Source organism: Ovis aries, chromosome 16 (genome assembly GCF_016772045.2).
Source record: "Ovis aries strain OAR_USU_Benz2616 breed Rambouillet chromosome 16, ARS-UI_Ramb_v3.0, whole genome shotgun sequence".
Lineage (NCBI taxonomy): Eukaryota > Metazoa > Chordata > Mammalia > Artiodactyla > Bovidae > Ovis > Ovis aries.
The window spans coordinates 66,930,641-66,950,602 of NC_056069.1; positions in this window are offsets into that span (position 1 = coordinate 66,930,641).

Consider the following 19,962-nt stretch of genomic DNA (forward strand, 5'->3'; position numbering starts at 1 on the left):
CCCCCCACTCCCCGCCCCCTTCAAGTCAACTTGGAATTAACTTGTTTCTTATTATGAAAGTAGTTCAGAATCATGCGTGATGTTTTCCAACAGTAGCAACAGAAGGACAAACCACTCCATCTTGCCTGCTAAGCACAGGCATCATTTTACGGGCTTCGTGCACACGTGCTCACGGTGAGCCAGACCACCCAGCCCGGTCCTCTGGGACGTGGCCAGCTTCCCTCCAGGCCTCTCCTTTGGCTTCTCTCCCACCTCCCTTCCGAGGGCGGCTCTGTTCCTTCCCAGGTCTCCTGTGTCGATTGGCTCCAGCAGGCGCCTGGCCTGGGAGTGTGTGCTCTTCAGGGTGATTTCCGCCTCTCTGCTCCATTCCTTCCAGATAGTACTGACCTCAGGGGTAGCCCTCAAGGGACTTCACGTTTCTAAGTTATTGGTGGGAGGGGGAGGCAGGTCTTCAGGTCCATGTGAAGCTCTCTCAGGGAACATGAGCCAGTCCGGGAGGGCTGGGAGTGACACTGAAGGAGTGTGTGAATAAGAGACAATAGACTCCACTGAAAGGCGCAGCGCACGTGTCGGTGAGTGTCCTGGGATGAGGCTGCGGTGACTTCAAGTCCTCCTTGCAGAGCTGTCTGAAGGTAACTGCGACTACTGATGGCACCTTCATGGAATCCCTGTTGTGTTAGGGGGGCAGCGCAGGAGCTGCAGAGTGCAGAACAGGTGATTCAGTGGGAGGGGGTGAAGACCATGATTTGGGGGCAGTGCATAGGTGCTCCTGGTCCAGTCCTGGCTGGGGGGGGGGGTGCTGGGGTGTTAGTCATGTGACCCTGGAGAAGCCTGGGAAAGCTGACTGTGTCCTCAGTTTAGTTCAGTCACTCAGTCCTATCTGACTCTTTGGGACGTTATGGATTGCAGCACACCAGGCCTCCCTGTCCATCATCAACTCCCGGAGCTTGCTCAAACTCATGTCTATTGAGTTGGTGATGCCATCCAACCATCTCATTCTCTGTCATTTCCGTCTCCTCTCGTCTTCAATCTTTCCCAGCATCAGGGTCTTTTCCAATGAGTCAGCTCTTCATATCAGGTGGCCAAAGTATTGGAGTTTCAGCTTCAGTATCAGTCCTTCCAATGAACACTCAGGGCTGATCACCTCTAGGATGGACTGGTTGGACCTCCTTGCAGTCCAGGGGACTCTCAAGAGTCTTCTCCAATACCACAGTTCAAAAGCATCAATTCTTGGGCACTCAGATTTCTCTACAGTCCAACAACTGACTGGGTCCTGGGACTTCTCAAATGTGCTCAGATGTTTATTGTCCATGAATAAATATCCATTGAACTCCTTGGATATTCTGCTGGGGCCATTTCAGTAAACAAAGGATGAGCAGCCGTAAAGTCATTCATGATGGAGGAAAAGAAACCAGAATACTGGCCCTAGACAACAAAGAATCATATCAAAGGGAAAATTTCAATAAGCCCAGACACGTGCATCTTTCCACACATAGAAGAACACTAAATTCATTGACTCTATGTGTCTGTTTTTGTGATTAACAGTAATCTTTGATGTTCAACTACATTTTTCTCTAGCAAAACCTCCTCTATATCTTGTCTTGTCTCTTACCTCTCTGTATCAGTTCCTCAGAATGATCTGAGAGGCTGGTTCCCAGGCTAGAGTCCTTAGCAGCGAAGAAAGCACGAGTCTCAACTTTTGCGTTGTGTATTTTTCCCTTTTAGTCAACATTGCCATTCAGAGGATAGGATAATCTTATTTTATTAGGATACATTTCTATCCTCATTGTATGCCTTCTACAACTAATTTCACTTTCCAATAAAAAAGGAAATGGTTTACACACATCTTTTTTCCCCCTTCTTTTGAGCTGTTTGTCATGCAGAGGCAAATTTGCTCCCTGCAGTCTAGGAGAGGTGCCTCCTTTCAATATTACCTGTAATAGTCTAGAGCGTGGCCTCCGCTGACCTCACTTGCCCTCGTTATTGATTGGACACGCTGCTTCACGTTTCTAGCATTTGCCACCCGTCACAGAAGTGAAGGAGGGCTTCTGTCCCCCAGGAGGGCAGTAACAAGGTCACCATCACTGTGCTTCTTTTTTCCTCCCAAAAGTTCAGTGTTTCTTTTCCTCTCTCTAAATCATTTGCACCAGCCCTTTAATGAGCACATGCTTTTTCTTATAAAGTTGTTTTTTTCAAGTCAGCCAAAAAAATCCATTTCCTCTCCATCCGTCATCCCCCACTCCCCACACTTATGAGACAAAAGCGATAACGATGTCTATTTCATTTCCTCTGTGTACGGCAGGAAGGATGATGGGCTGCTGTCATTGGGGGAGGGGAGCTCTAGCTCTTAACCAGCTTTCTCTGCTTCTGAAATTTCAGCAGAAAAGACATCTTAATAATAGCTTTTGATACATACCAGAAGTTCTGAGAAAGCACATCTCTATTTGTTTTCAGTTCTATTATGGTGAATCTTGAAATATTTAAGATCTATAAGATGGCTTTTTGAACATTGTGATCACAGGAATAAAAACTCTTTTTACTTTGGATGTAGAAACGTTTATCGTAATAACTACGTTTAGCTTTTAAAACTCCCTGGGCAGCCAACCATTTTCATTAGTCCAGCAAATGACATTTATTTTGTGTGGAATCATAACAACTTACTTATTGGGCTAAAGAACCCAGGCCAGACCTAAATATTTGATTGTCTCTGATGATTATTATAAGGGAAAGCTCCAGATCCTCAGTTACAGTTCTGTTTGCTGTTCTATCTTCATATTGATGGTTTCAGGAGGATTTTGGAATGAATCACCAGTGTTAATACGTGAAAAGCATGGTTTCTTTTCCCGCTGAATCAGGTACCATGGTATGAAATGTAAAAGTCTGCGGCAGCCAAGTGTTCACAGTGATGTTGCTCTTTGCTCCTTTAATGTTGGCTCTCCCTATCATTGTGGAGCAGAGTTCACCAAGCACTGGATTGTTCGCCCACTAATAGGGAATGTGAGCTGGGTTTAGACCATCGTGAGACAGGTTAGTTTTCCCCTACCGATGATGTAAAAGTTAGCTCAAATGTAGAGAAGTGTTAATTAAGATGGTCACCCTTGATGCATGGCCTTTTATTCACCTCCTTTGTCTTACCTGGGCTGTGGGAAACACCCCCTTCCAGCCCGTTCTCTGGACTTCTGGCAGATCCATGATCTCGAACGCCTCTTTGACCACAGGACCCCTCTCCCAGGACTGTAGTAGCTCCCTAGTTCACATTGGTGCTTTCCCAAATCCTTGGTATGGAACTCGGGGGCACCCATGTTCCTGCCCACCTGGTCTCCCAACTTCCTCACAGGCCTGAGTATGCCCCCATCCACCAGTCTTGGCCAGCACCTGGAAGCTCACCTCCATCCACACGTCAACGCGGCCTCCTGAAACCCGATTGATTCCCAGAGTCTGCTCAGTGCCCCCTTCTGGGCACCTACAATGATGCCGCACTGTATGTACCACATGCCAGCTCACGCTCCCGGAATCACCATGACTGGTGTCCTGTGTTCTCAGCTTCCCGTCATACGCCAACATCTATCTCTACATCTTAGCTGTATCTGTACGTATGTCCATGTCTATGTCTGTATATACGCATGTATACTGCTATGTACAGGGTTTTCCCAGTTAACTCAGTAATAAAGAATCTTTCTGCCAGTGCAGAAGCTGTAGGAGATGGGAGTGTGACCCCTGGGTCCGGAAGATCCCCTGGAGTAGGAAATGGAAACCCACTCCAGTATTCTTGCCTGGGAAGTCCCACAGAGGAGCCTGGCGGGCTACAGTCGCAACTCAGCGACTAAACAACAAACAAGTGAGTTTAAATGATGTCATAAGGATGAGGCCTTAATCTAAGAAATCCAGTGGCATTGTAAGGAGTGGAAGAGAAAGAGCTCTCTTTCCGCACACCAAGAAAAGGGCATGTGAAGACGCAGCAAGGAGGTGTCCATCTGCAATCCAGGAAGAGGGCCCTCCCCCCACCTGACCACACTGGCCCCCTGATCTCCAGAATTATGAGAAATGGTCTCTTATTTTTTAAGACCCTGATGTGGGAAAGACTGAGTGCAGGAGGAGAAGGTGACAACAGAGGATGAGATGGTTGGATGGCATTACTGACTCAATGGACATGAGTTTGAGCAAAATCTGGGAGATGGTGAAGGACAGGGAAGCCTGGTGTCCTGGCGTCCATGGGGTCACAGAGTCGGGCAGGACTGAGCGACGGACCAGCAACAAGAAAGCCACTGAGTTTGTGGTGTCTGCTGTTATGGCAGCCTGAGCTGACTTCTGCTCCACACAAGGTAAAATCATTCCACATTAATTCAACAAGTCAGGGCTCTGTGCACTTGGGAAGAAGTCATTTACCTCCACACTAAGGTTCTAGAAGCAACAATAACATTGAAACTCAGGTCCTGAATTTCCTGTTTCTCTTTTCCTGACTGCAGATTATGCTGACCTTTAGCCATTGCAGGCTCACGAATTTCGAGAAATCACCAGGTGTGTCAGGAAGCTGTGACAGTAATTGAAAGGATTTGTTTCTCTGCCCTGACTCTATTCATCTGATTATATTGTAAGCAATATTTGCTTTAGTCCCTGTGGACAAAAATTGTTCATAAACTACAGAGAAATTGCACAGCCTTGGAAGAAATCAACTTGTTAAGTGGGCCATGTTTTTCTCCGTAAGTAAGAGAGAGCCTGTAAGACGTTCTGTTGTGAAAGAAAAAAAGAAAGGAAAGGAAAGAAAGGGAGGGAGGTGGTCCTGCGGGTGCCTGGAAAGAGCAGGGTTTCAGCCCAGGCAACCGGCACCCTCTCCCGCAGGGGCTGATTTTAATACGGGCACAAAAGTGTGATGCTCTTTCCCCCACTTTGGGGCACTTTTCAAGGACATGTCAATTAATAAAAGCAGCTCTGTCAGCAAAGGCAAGCACATCAGTAAGCTGGAATTGATCCATTCTGAAGGCAGAAAGTGGCAAATCACTGGAGAGCAATAATCAGTTTGGGGCGGTTCTCTGGGTGTGAGCTTCCTTGGTGCTGCTACTACTAAGTCACTTCAGTTGTGTCTGACTCTGTGCGACCCCATAGACGGCAGCCCACCAGGCTCTGCCGTCCCTAGGATTCTCTAGGCAAGAACGCTGGAGTGGGTTGCCATTTCCTTCTCCAATGCATGAAAGTGAAAAGTGAAAGTGAAGTCTCTCAGTTGTATCCGACTCTTTGCGGCCCCATGGACTGCAGCCCACCAGGCTCCTCCGTCCATGGGATTCTCCAGGCAAGAGCACTGGAGTGGGGTGCCATTGCCTTCTCCAGTGGGCTTCCTTAGGCTGTGTCTTTCTGTGGGATAAAGAGAAAGGCGAATGCCAACGACTCTGGAATTTTTGCTTTTTTAGAGGAAATCGAGTTGCCATGCAATGATAGTCACCCAGCAAGGAGTGGCCACCCTAGGAGTCTCCACTGAGCGGGTCCCCAGCTGCAGGTGTGCAGGCCAGTGTGGACGGTCCCTATCACCTGCAGCGCACTCTATCTCTTGGAAGTGGAGTGGCCGTGAGATATTCACCTTCCGAGCTCTCCCATCAGTGCCCCTGACTTCTTGGCCATCTGTCCTCCAAGTGCTCTCGGCCGCCCTAATCAATGCCACTCTCTGTCACAGGTGGCTCTTGGGTTCTGGACAACCAACACACATGGTGCTGGTGGCTTAGTCGCTAAATCATGTCTGAGTCTTGCAACCCCATGGACGGTAGCCCACCAGCTCCTCTGTCCATGGGATGTACCAGGGAAGAATACTGGAGTAGGTTGCCGTTTCCTTCTCCAGGGGATCTTCCTGACCTAGAGACTGAACCTCTGTCTCCTGCCTTGGCAGGCAGGCTCTTTACTGACTGCCAAAGGAAGACACATGCCAGGTTTAGAACGTTTTGTTTCTGTTTACTGGGACTGCACCGACGCCAGGAAAATTGCCATTCCTGGTTTGGCTCATAAAAGAACATTTTGAATAAAGGACCAGGACACCCTCTCCACTGCTCCAATGCTGGACAATCTCTCCCCACTTCCACTCCTTCCCAGAGCCATGGTGGCCTGCATTCAAGGGCACCAGGTCCAGGAGATGCCAGGAGGGAGGGAAGACTCGGCTTATTCCTGTGACCTTCCTCTTGACCCCGAGGTGTCTGCCCTGCAGTTTGTTGTTGTAGTTCGGTCGTTAAGTCGTGTCTGACTCTTTGTGACCCCAAGGACTGCAGCATGTCAGGCTTCCCTGTCCTTCACCATCTCCCAGAGCTTGTTCAAACTCATGTCCATTGAGTTGGTGATGCCATCCAATCATCTCATCCTCTGTTGCCACCTTCTCCTCCTGCCCTCAATCTTTCCCAGCATCAGGATCTTTTCTAATGAGTCAGTTCTTTTCATCAGGTGGCCAAAGTATTGCAGCTTCAGCTTCAGCCTCAGTCCTTCCAGTGAGTATTCAGGACTGATTTCCTTTAGGATGGACTGGTTGGATTGCCTTGCTGTCCAGGGTACTTTCAAGAGTCTTCTCCAGCACCGCAGTTCCAAGGCATTAATTCTTTGGCACTCAGCCTTCTCTATGGTCCAGCTGTCACATCTGTACACGACTGCTGGAAACACCATTGCTTTGACTGCAGGCCTGGTGTATAGCATTCGTCACTCTCAGCCCCAATGCACTGAGTGCTCCTGGCATAACCAGGCCTTTCGGTCTGGATGGAAACACTCGGAGTCCATCTCACAGCTAACATCAACTGGTCAGGAAAATATTGCTGCTTGAATAATACATAACATCCAGGGATAAAGCAAAGCTAATGCATTCTTGGGCAAAGAGAAGTTTGGTATATGCATTAAACAGAAAAGGAAACAGAGGCGTCTGGGAGGAAATTAGTTAACAAAAATAGCTTTCATCCAGACACTGGAGTCTGGGACAGCCATGCAGTTTCATCCGAAGCAGAGTGAACATGACCGCCTCCTAGTCCCCTGTCTGAGTGGTCGTGTACTGTTGGCCGTGTTGACCTGTGAAAGTGCCATGTAAGGTGCTCCTGGGTCAACCCTCTTGCTCAGATGTCTCCTAGGCTGTTGCTCCAAGGATGAGAGGTTCATTTTTCTGAGCTCTCGTGGTTCTTCTGTCTCATGAATCAGCTCTTCCAGAGCTATAGTCCCTGGCAGGCTGCTGCCCTCTTGTTAGGAGGAGTTATGAGGTCTGGCCCAGGACGAACCCTGGATTCTGGCAAAGGATGGAGCTGAGCCAGCCCTCGGCAAGCACCTTTTCCTTTAAAGCACTGGACTTGGGGACTACCCACAGTCCTTGACACCAACTAAACACAACTTTCAGGTCGTTCCCGTAAAATACAATCTAAGTAAAATGTTTTCCCAATTTATATGGACTTTTCTCTCCTCCAGAGTTAGTTCTTTTGGACAGAACAGTATTTTGTTTGCATCTTGGGAGAAAAAACAGAAGCAGTGGCTAGATGAAAGCCCTGCTATGCAAGCCAAAGGATTTAGAGCCATATGGAGAGGGCTTTATTCTTTTGATGAAGAATAAATCAAGAGGTTGTAAATTTAGAACAATAACAGCACAGCTATGACCTCACCACTGTGAGATGTGCTGCTCGCTGGCGTGGAGATGGGTAGTTGAGGATCCATGGAGTGGGGGTCTCTTGGGGGTCAGGAAGACTTCATAAACTTCATAATCTGACAGTCAGATTTTGTAATTCCTCCTAACGAGAGGATAGCACAACCAACAGGACACGACCACTCAGACACAGGGCTCCCAGGACGGGTCCTCCAAGCTCCCGGTGAGAAGCACGCGTCAACGAAAAAGTGCTGGTCTGGCATGCTCCCAAGCTCCAACGAGATTCTCTATGTGGGTCACGGTTGGAAGGGAGTGACACGGACCAGGCTTGAGATCTGCAAACAACTGCCCCGGCTCTCCGCAGAGCTGTCGCCTTTTAATTTAAGAGAGTGGCGATTCCGGTTGCAGAGGTCTGGATGAGCCTGTGACGTTGAGTGCTGGGGGCTCCAGCATGCAGATGGCTCTAAGCCATGTTTCATGCCATTTCCCAAGCCTAATCCCTGGAGATTCAGGCAGCATCAGTCCTGATCAAAGTGCTCTGGGTGGTTTCATTATTTGAAACTGAACCATCTGCTCACCTCTCTGTTTATTTACAAATCATTCTTATTATTTTAAAACTGCATAGCAGTTAGTGTTTTGGAAATAACATGGAAAGGGATGGCTTGTGGGAAGCATGGGCCAAGACTGGTCTGCTGTATCCCCTGGGGTCAGGGGTCAGCTTCTGGGAGGAGGGGGACTTGACACCAACTAAACACAACTGGGGGGGACTTCCTGGGGGACTCTTCAGAGCCCCCATTTCCCATCTTGGGGGGAGGGGAAGAGATAGACAACGGATAAAATTCCAGGTAGCACAGTGGTAAAGAATCCTCTTGCCAACCCAGAAGATGCAAGAGATGTGGGTTCCATCCATAGGTTGGGAAGATCCCCTGGAGTAGGAGGTGGCAACCCACCACAGAATTCTTGCCTGGGAAATCCCACAGACAGAGGAACCTGGTGGGCTACAGTCCTTGGAGTCACAAAGAGTCAGATATGACTGAGTGCGAGGAAAAAATCATTGGCAGTAGCTCTTGTCCATCTCAGGCTCAGACTCTTTGGTGTCCCGTGAGGCCTTGTCCAGTAGAATAAAACCTCCATCTTATAGACTGCATTCTTCATTCTTACTAAATGTGGATATTCACCCTCAGATGCAGACAGATGAGCAGGCATCTAACCCTGGGAGAAGGGTACTATTTGGAAATATACCCTGATATATTTTTCTCCTTGAAATTCCCATTCACCTTGGGATTCTCCTGCCATTTACCTGGACACGAGGACAAGGCTCATTGTCCCAGGAATGGAAGACACAGAAGGACCCAGAGAGAACACAAGGTTGCATTCTTGGTTTTGCCTCCAAAAGAGCCTTGTAAGCTCTAGTTTTAGGTTGCAAGAAATTGTGAGAAGAGGGACACGTCTTATGAGCTTACTTGTTTGTCCTATTTGGGTTTTAGCACACCGAATCTTGGCTTTGATACCAGGAGCAAACTCTAGAAGACTCAGAACGCAGACGCACACCCTACACCCCAGGGTGGGGGAGTGTGGAGGCTGCAAGAGCAGCGCCTCCTTTGCAGATCGAGGGGTGCCGCCCAGGCTGGAGGGACGCGCGAAGGGGCCAGGAGAAGGAGACAGCAGCTCCCTATTTCCTCAGGGGAAGTTCCTTGTGGAGAGGACCCCAGGGGGCCCCCCTCAGACAGCGGGAGGGTTCCCTCACTGCGGGGCAGCTGCCACTGCACCAGGTAGGTCTGGGCAAAGATGCATGATGTCACACCCTCCCCAACCCCAGCATTCACGACTTCAGCTGGGGACAGAGGACCGTCTGAAGACGCAGGAGCAACCTCACCCCGAGAGACACAGGTGCTGATGGAGAATGGCCCATGGTGCAGGGGGTCTCAAGACCAGGGGATGTGCGAGCCACAGTAGACACTCCTGCCAACTCGCAAAGGGTGCCTGTGGGGTCAGACCTTCATCCAGGATACCAGCCAGCGTAGAAAATAGCTGCAGACCGAAGGGTCCCTCTTCCTTGGCACCATGAAGTAAGTCCATAAATTCCCCATGAAGTGTTCCTCTCGGACGAGGAGACAGGATGGGCTACCTCAGTGTTCTGAACAGAGTGGAAATCCAGCAGAAATCCCTGATCCAGTTAGCCCTGTCCACTTTGAGCTTCCAAGCTTCCAAGCTCAAAATGAGCTTCCGGTTTGAGGTTTTGTGGCCACACATATTTTTTTTAAGTTTATTTTATATTGTATCATAGTTGACTGAGATCTTGAGAGTCCCTTGGACAGCAAGGAGGTCAAACCAGCCAATCCTAAAGCAAATCAATCCTGAATATTCATTGGAAGGACTGACGCTGAGGCTGAAGCTCCAACACTTCGTCCACCTGGTGCTAAGAGCCGACTTACTGCAAAAGACCCTGATGCTGAGAAAGATTGAAGGCAGGAGGAGAGGGGGACGACAGAGGATGAGATGTTTGGATGGCATCACTGAATCCGTGGACGTGAACTTGGGCAAACTCTGAAAGAGAGTGAAGGACAGGGAAGCCTGTTGTGCTACAGTCCATGGGGTCAAAAAAAGTCAGATATGCTTAGTGACTGAACAACAACAAATAGTTGATTTGCAATTTTATGACCGTATATTTTAAATGGGCTTCCCAGGTGTGTGGTGGTAAAGAACTCGCCTGCCAGTGCAGGAAAGGCAAGAGACCCAGGTTGGATCTCTGGGTCTGGAAGGTCCCTTGGAGGAAGAAATTCAGCTCACTCCAGAATTTTTGCTTGGAAAATCCATGGATGGAGGAGCCACACATTTTAAATGACCACACATTTTAAACTTAACACAATCATTTTATCTCATACTGGACAAGAATTTCAATGAATTAGAGAGTCTGCCGGCTGGATCTTACAGGATAATTCTCCATTAGTTTTGAGTTATGATCTATTTCACCATTAATGTGAGCATTAGTGAGGTGTGGCTTAAGGAAAGGAAAACCTATGCAGAGGAGAATAACGTGAAGCTGGTTTTACCTTTCACCCAACTCTCAATGGTTGTACAACCCTAGCAGAACTGCAAGAAACACACTGAGCTGGGTGCTGGAGCCAGATGTCTGGGGAGCAAAGGGGGAGGGGCTTTAGCAGTGTGGAGGGGGCTGCCTGTGAGTCTCAGGGGAGCCGCCTTGCAGGGCTTGTTGGAGGCTGATGCTGTCTTCCAGGCCCCACTGATCCAGGGCCACATCGTTGGTGGAAGTCAGTGACCTTGACCCCTGTCAGCCTGCTCGCTTAGTGGGGCTCTGCCTTCTCTAGGTTCCATGGGACCCACTGATCACATGCCTGGGGTTAACAGCCTCGCTCCCCTTCCGGGGCTGCCAGCTGGGCCGGCTAGACCTGGTTCTGGGTGAACTCTGGCCCCCTGCTCCTCACTCCTCCTCACTGCCCATCACTCAGTTCTTGCTTCCTCCACTTCTCTGCCTTGCACAGTCCTATCGGGGGGTCACAATGCTGCCCCCTCTTCATTTGCAGCCTAAAGGCTGATTCTGAGAATAGTCTTGGCTCAGGGCCTAGAGAGAAATCACCTAGTCAGACACCAAATTAGAATTTAAAAGGTTGCTTGGTGAGCATAAAATTGGAGCAAAACGAGTTGGGTATTCTTTAGGGATGTTTCCAGTGTGCTGTGGTAGCAAGATACGGTGTCCTTTTCAACACCAGGCTATTTCCAGAAGATCTGGGAGGGGACACCTGAAATCAGGGCATCCATCCTCCGAGACAGGGCTTGGAAGAGCACACACGCCCGCCTCCCACTCCCACTTCCGGCTACATATTCCTCTTGTTCGCTCAAGGCTGATGCTTTACAGGCTGTGAGATGGTCTCCGTCTTTAATTAGTGCTGTTTGCATGCTTGCTTCCTGATGGGATTTTGAGGAGGTGCCTTAATCTCATCAGTGAGATATTTACAGATCTGGAAAGACTTTTGCCAATGAGTGAATCTGACCTTCTGTGTCAAGTCTCAGATTTCGCATTAGAGGATGGGGCTGCCTGGCCCACACTCACAGGAGGCCTGGGGACAGCTCACTGTTCCCCTCTGGGTCATGGGCTTCACCGCCCCCCCCCCCCACTGCCCTTCTGCTTGTCCACCCACAGGCTCCACTCAGCTCAGCATGGCCCTATCTTCTGACCAGGAAAGACCCTCTGATGCCTGAAGTCCTGAACACCCCTCTTCATCTGGAGTTTTACTTGATTAATGTGTGTATTAATTTACTAGGACTGTCATAATGAACTACTACAGATTGAGTGGCTTAGAACAGCAGAAATGTATTGTCTGATGATTATGGAGACCAGAAGTCTGAGATCAAGAGGCTGGTGGAGCCAGGCTCCCTCTGAAGGGGCAGGTGATGGGTCCACTCCAGACCTCCCTCCGAGCCTCTAGCAGCCTCTGGTGTTGCCTGGCTTATAAATGTTCCACACCGCCCTCTGCCTCCACGTCATCTTCCCTGTGTTCAAATTTCCCCTCCATAAGGACAGCTGTCCTGCTGAAGCGGAGCCCAAAGTGAATGGACTTATTTGAGCTTGATTATCTCATAAAGATATCTGGTATATATCAGGGATATATCTGGCATATCTGGTATATCCATGATATCCCTGGTATATCCTTGATATATCTGGTATATCCTCGATATATCCTTGAGGTATCTTGATTATCATAAAGATATCTGGGATATATCAGATATATCAGGGAGATATCTGGTATATATCAGGGATATAAAGATATCCCTGATACCCCAGTGGTAAAGAATCTGGCTGCAATGCAGGAGACCCGGGTTTGATTTCTGTGTTGGGATGATCCTTGGAGAAGGGAAAGGCTACCCACTTCTGTATTCTGGCCTGGAGAATTCCATAAACTGTACAGTCCATGCGGTCACAAAGAGTCAGACACTACTGAGCGGCTTTCACTTTCACTTTTATGCCATAAAGAGGGCTTCCCATGTCGCTCAGACAGCAAAGAATCCACCTGAAATGCAGAAGACACAGGTTCGATCCTTGAGTCAGTAAGATTTCCTGGAAGAGGGCATGGCAACCCACTTAGGATTCTTGCCTGGAAAACCCTGTGGACAGAGGAGCCTGGGGGGCTACAGTCCCTAGGGTCCCAAAGAGTCAGATACGACTGAAGCAACTTGGCACGCAGCCTGCATCTTGTAAAGGCCCATAAGGTCACATTATGAGGTAGTGGGAGTTTAGAACTTCAACACACACATTTTAAGGGACACAACTCAGGCTGTAACTGTGTGTGGCCTCCAGGAAGGTGGGAAGCTTATTCACTGTTATTTTCAGGGCAGCCCCTGAGCCTATTGGGCTGTCTAGCATGGAGGGAGTGCCTAATACTTATTGTTGATTGAATACCTGGGAGCTGATTATTTAAGATAAACACAACCTCCTTCCAACTGCCTCCATGCATTTGCGGCAGTCTTTAGCAAGAACTGCTTGCAAGCATCTTAAATTGGCCACAACCACACAAAAACTAAGCAGAAAATCCAACCCCTCTTGCCTTTCTTCCCCATTCTCAAAGCTCGAGCATCTGAATTTGTGCAAAAATGCAGTGAATTTGTTCCTCTCTTCCATTCTCCTCCATCTTCGGAACAAGTGTGTTCTCTTGACTTCCTGAAACTCTGTTAGATTTTAACTTGCTTCATTTTGTACTCCAAGGCTAAACTTGCCTGTTACTCCAGGTATATCTTGACTCCCTACTTTTGCTTTCCGGTCCCCTTCTCTCTCTCTCTTTTTTTTGGTGTTAACTCTAGAAGGTCTTATAAGTCTTCACAGAACCATTCAACTTCAGTTTCTTCAGCATTAGTGGTTGGGGTATAGACTTGGATGACTGTGATGTTGAATGGCTTGCCTTGGAAATGAACTGAGATCATTGTGTCAATTTTTGAGATTGCACCCAAGTGCAACCCACTCCCAAGTGCTGCCTTTCAGACTCTTTTGTTGACTGTGAGGGCTACTTCATTTTTTCTGAGGGATTCTTGCACGCAGCAGTAGATATAATGGTCATCTGTAGTAAGTTCTCCCATTCTCATCCATTTTAGTTCACTACTTCTTAAGATGTAAGTATTCACTCTTGCCATCTCCTGCTTGACCGCATCCAATTTACCTTGATTCATGGATCTATTAATAGCATTCCAGGTTCCTATACAGTATTGTTCTTTACAGCATCGGACTTTACTTTCACCACCGTTATCCTGAATCAATGAGCAGTACAGAGAAATGGAACAATAGAAAGAGTTTGATTTTGGAAAAGTTGGGTTACCAGATTCAGCAATAGACAATGAGGATTTCCCATGTGTTGTACTAAACTTGTGCTCAAATGTATTTCTCGCTTATCTGAAATCCAGACACAACTGGGCTCCCCGTATTTAGTCTGGCAACCCTGCTGGGGTTGTCTGTGTGGTCGTGCACTAAATTACTGATGATTGTAGCAGACCCCTCTGGAGGCGGAGGAGTTGGAGGTGGGGGGAGTGGGATTCCGTGATGACAGGTGGAGGCTGCAGAGATCTTGGTACACATGCTGTGGTTATTTCCTGCCTTTTCTTCAGTTCCTCTCTTTTAGGCACACACAGCTCCAGAGCCCTTTCCACCCGCCCCGCCCCCGTCCTCTGTACCATTTCCCCTCTTTCTGCAGGCGGTGTGTGTATATGCAGTGCTCACACTAGGCACTGCCTCAACAGCTGCAGTGTTGCCACTCACCTGTGACTTACTCCCAAGGCATGTTTCCATCGTTAACTGACTTCTTGTTCCTGGATCACCAAAGATTCTTTGGACTCATGGTCATTCCAGGTTTGAATATCCTGTATGTCTCTTTCTAGTTCGATGATGGAGCTACTGTTATTCTCATCTACAAAATGACAACAGCAGCAGGTGAAGCTTATATATTGTGATGATTAAATTCAATAACTTAATTAAGCTGTCATGGACCTAACATAGAGTAAGCACTCAAAGATGTTAGCTGTAATTACCATCATCTTTACCACGACCATCATTATGTTCATTATCACCATTATCACCACCATCACCACCATCATCACCACCATCACCACCATCACCACCATCATCACCATCACCACCACCACCACCACCACCACCATCACCACCACCATCACCACCATCATCACCATCACCATCACCACCACCGTCATCACCATCATCACCACCACCATCACCATCATCACCACCATCACCACCATCATTATGATCACCATCACCACCACCATCACCACCATCACCACCATCACTACCATCACCATCATCATTATGATCACCACCACCACCACCATCACCACCACCACCACCACCATCATCACCATCACCACCATCACCACCATCACCACCATCACTACCATCACCATCATCATTATGATCACCACCACCACCACCATCACCACCACCACCACCACCATCATCACCACTATCATCACCACCACCATCATCACCACCATCACCACCATCACCACCACCATTATGACCACCACCACCACCATCATAGCCATCACCATAACTATTACCATCGCTACACCGTAACCATCATCACCAACATCACCACCATCATTATCGCCATCACCATAGCTATTACCAGCATCACCACCATCACCATCACCACTATGTCCATCATTACCATACCATTGTCAAAATCATGCTCATCGTCATCACCTTTTTCATCGGTTTACTCATTTTATCTGCTAGGAGAACTTTCCCTGCTTAAAATCTGGATTGAATTGTTTAAATCCTTAGTTCACCACTGTGGAAGTAGTTTTACTGATATCTCCTTTGTTGATAAATTCTCTAGTGGTTACATCCTCAGGGTTGCCTTTGGGTCAGCAGAAACCTGCTCCTACTGACTTATTTGAGTGTAGCAACTATCTTACCAGTGAGTGAGTGTAATCTTTGATCTGAATGGCTTTCATCAAGACATACAATCCATCACCCACCCAAGCATTTAAACATGTGAAAGACTTTATGGAAACTTTGAGGAACATGATAGAGTTAATACTGTGTCAATACAAACAATTTTAGATAGTCCAGTTCACAAAATCTCTCCACGTCCTCAACTCACCCCCCAGTATTCTTCTATGTCTCCAATATTCTCCTTTCCTCCTTTCTTCCTCTCATCTCTTGCTGGAGGCCCCCATTTCCTGCTCTGGTCCCCTACATCTCATATCAACTTTGTCCTCCAAATCTTATATTTACTTCAAATAACTTATCAAAATGTTTTCCCATATATGCTTCCTTTTAAAAAGAGTCTAGTGCAAACTATTTAAATGATAAAATTTTGATTCAACTACAATTACAATCATCCTTAGGTATCCATGGGGGATTGGTTCCATAAGCCCCTAAAGATAACAAAATCCATGGGTATTCAAGTGCCCTGTATAAAATGCTGTAGTACCATGAACACTTCCCATGTGGCTCAGCCACAGAGAATCTGCCTGCCAACAGAGGAGATGTGGAGAAGGGTTCGGCCCCTGGGTGGGGAAGATACCCTGGAGAAGGGAATGACAGCCCACTCCAATATTCTTGCCTGGGAAGTTCCATGAACAGAGGAGCCTGGGGGCTGTAGTCCATGGGGTTGCAGAGAGTCGGACATGACTAATCACACATGTAGCAAGAATATAACCGGCCCTCCACGTCCATAGGGTCTGCTGCTGGAGATTCAACCAAGTGAACCCATGGATGCAAAACTTGTGGATACAGAGGGCTGATTATAGTTTGAAAGATGTAGGAAACTGCCTGAGTCACCTCCTTGAAAAGTACAGGCTAAGAAGAATGAAATAATACCACCTGCAGCGACGTGGATGGATCTATAGATTATCACACTACGGGAAGTTACTCAGAAAGACAAACATCGTATGATATCACTTATATGTTGAATCGAAAACAAGGCACAAATGGACATACCTGTCTATGAAATATAAAAAGACTATAAAACACAAAAAGATATAGAAAACAGACTAGTGTTTGCCAGCAGGGATGGGACTAAATATAGGATGGGACTTCACTGGTAGCTCAGATGTTAAAGAATGTGCCTGCAATGCGGGAGACCCAGGTTCAATCCCTGGGTTGGGAAAAGCCCCTGGAGAAGGCAATGGCATCCCACTCCAGTATCCTTGCCTGAAGAATCCTATGGACAGAAGAGCCTGGGGTTGGGGGAGGGGGACTACATTCCATGGGGTAGCAAAGAATCGGACATGACTGAGTGATAAGGTGGATTAACAACATGGTCCTACAATATCCTGTCATAAACCACAATGGAAAAGAATTGAAAATAACGGAGCCACTTTGCTGTACAGCAGAAATGAACACATTGTAAGTCAACTCTATTTCAATAAAAAAGTGCATGCTTCCTTTCAGCCTGAAATAACAACTCTATTCAATTTTTGTCTTCAGCATGAGAAATCGAGTCTCTTTCATCTCAGACTCCAGAAACATCTTTCCCTAACATGTTTAGTTTGATTTTCACATGGCTTCATCGCTAATTCCTAATTACTGTCAAGTATTTTTATTTGTATGTAATGAATGAAAGCAAGGGTAGAAAAGAGTTCTGTTCTAGAAGCCCTTCAGAAGGAACAGTTGGGAAATTTGAAAGGTTTAAATGTGTGTGGGCAGAAAGCCAGGCAGAGTCAGCCTCAGAGGATGACTTTTCTGCTGGAAAGCCTGCCTGGATGCATTCCCGTGATTCAGTTCTAAGGCTCGCATGTCAGCCTTATTATTGGAGACTGGATTTGGTTCTAAAGGAGCAGTGAAGATTCAGCACGTTGGCACTGAGCCCCGTTGACCTGCACAGCCCCCTGAAGCTCAAGCTCTTTGAGCCAGGGATGATTTATTTATTTATTTATTTTTGAATCATTCATTTATCTTTGGCTGTGCTGGGTCTTCACTGCTGTGCGTGGGCTTTTTCTAGTTGTGGCGAGTGGGAGCTACTCTCCAAGAAGCTGCTCTCCTTGCAGTGCCCAGGCTTCTCATTGCAGTGGCTTCTCTTGTTGCGGAGACGAGCTCTAGAGCTCAGACTTCAGTCAGTGCCGTGCACAGGCTCAGCGGTCTCAGCTCCCAGGCTCTAGAGCACAGGCTCAGTGGCTGTGACACACGGGCTTAGGTGCTTCATGGCATGTGGCATCTTCCTGGATCAGGGACTGAACCTATATCTCCTGCATCGGCAGGCGGATTCTTTACCACTGGAGAACCAGGGAGCCCCAAGAGATGTTTCTGAAGCTTCAGCACTAAAATCATTCCTTTTAACACTGGGAACCGCCCCCTACTTTGTGGGAGCAATCATTACACTTATGACTGTGAGGGAATACACCCTCAGGTCAACAGAGGTTCCCAAACTTCATTATCACTCCAATTTTTATTTACTCATTTGGCTGCATTGGGTCTTAACTGTGGCATGCAGGATCTTTGTTGTATCATGCATGATCTTTCATTGTAGCACACAGGCTCTCTAGTTGTGGCTCACAGGCTCTCCAGCTGTAGCTCACAGGCTCTCCAGCTGTGGCTCACAGGCTCTCCAGCTGTAACTCACAGGCTCTCCAGCTGTGGCTCACAGGCTCTCCAGCTGTAACTCACAGGCTCTCCAGCTGTAGCTCACAGAATCCAGAGCGTATGGGCTCAGTAGTTACAACTTGCACTCAGTTACTCTGAGGCGCATGGGATCTTAGTTTCCAGACAAGCATCGAAACTGTGGCCCCTGCGTTGCAAGGCAAATTCTTAACCACTGAACCACCAGGGAAGCCCTACTCTAATATTTTGACATTGAAGAATTGGATTTTAGCAGTGGGGTTAATGCCAAAGGACCCTAGAAATTTATAAATGAGAACTTCATGGGTAAAATTCTTTAACTGGGGGAGCTTTGTAATTCCCAAATTGGCAGCACAGTAGACAAAGTTACAGTGAAATTTCGCTCAGTGTGAAATCAACCATGGCACTGAATTTTCAGCAAATGCAGCTTGAAGATTCAAGCCTGCTGCTGCTACTAAGTCACTTCAGTCGTGTCCGACTCTGTGCGACCCCATAGATGGCAGTCCACCAGGCTTCCCTGTCCCTGGGATTCTCCAGGCAAGAACGATGGAGTGGGTTGCCATTTCCTTCTCCAATATATGAAAGTGAAAAGTGAAAGTGAAGTCGCTCAGTTGTGTCTGACCCTCAGTGACCCCATGGACTGCAGCCTTCCAGGCTCCTCCATCCATGGGGTTTTCCAGGCAAGAGTACTGGAGTGGGGGTGCCATCGCCTTCTCCGGCCTGCATAAGCTCAAAGTGAATGCTCTTCAGCCTGTGTGATAGAAAGGCAGAAGGTCAGACAGAAAGAGCAAGTGATGTCCTGCCTCCTGCCTCCATGTTCTACCCTCTCCACTGGCTTCATCTCTCCTCTGTTTCAATTCAGAGTCTGGGGCTGGCAGCCACCTTTAAAGGGAATAGCATGGGATGGTGGTGGTGGCGGGGAGTGTTCTGGAAACCTGGACCAGAAAGGGAAGGAATTAGCTGGAATGTTCTTGTGGAATCTCTAAAGCCAGAAGAGGGCGTGTCTGGGATGGAGCCAAGGCCCGCACTGGGGACTGGGCTGCCTGCTGCCCTTGAGGAGGGATGTGAGAGCAGAAGCAAGGCCAGGAGGAATGGCCAGTGGTCAAGGGTGGGTTGAGAGGCACTGGAGGCCAGTGTAGACATGGTGAGTGGGCACTGGAGGCTAGTGTAGGCATGGTGAGTGGGTAGGGGAGACCAGTGTAGGCATGGTGAGTGGGCAGTGGGATGTCCGTGTGCCCACTTCCCAGAGTATTCGTGGCTGGTACTTCTCTGCTTCCCCTTGAAGCACTGATGCTGCTCAGGAGAGTGAATTGGACTTTTTACTGAACATCTCCTTGTCCCAGATTCAGCATCAGATGTGACTCCTGCTTGAGGAACACCCACGCGAGCTTGGACACAAGGGAACCAGATGGCACAGTTGGAGGATAGCAGGAGCAGAGACACATGCAGCCTCTTTGGGCCCCAGAGGACTCGATCTCTGGTCTCAAAGGTGGAGAGTGGCAAACGTTCTGGTGGAGAAGAGGTGTGAGCACATCAAGCACACACAAAGGGCAGCAGGGAAACATGCTACACGTGTTCAGAGAGCGGCAAGGGCTGGCTGAGGCTGCGGGGGTGGGAGGGGCTTCGGCAAGAGAGGAGACTGCGCAGAGGGGATGGGACACCCGAGCTGGGAGGTGACAGGCCTTCCCAGGTGCTCGGCGGTTTCCAGCTGAGCGTTCACAACTCCATCACGCTGGAGGTTTCATTCTCGGGCTCGCTCACCTCCGGGTGCTTCCTACTCAACATGGCAGCT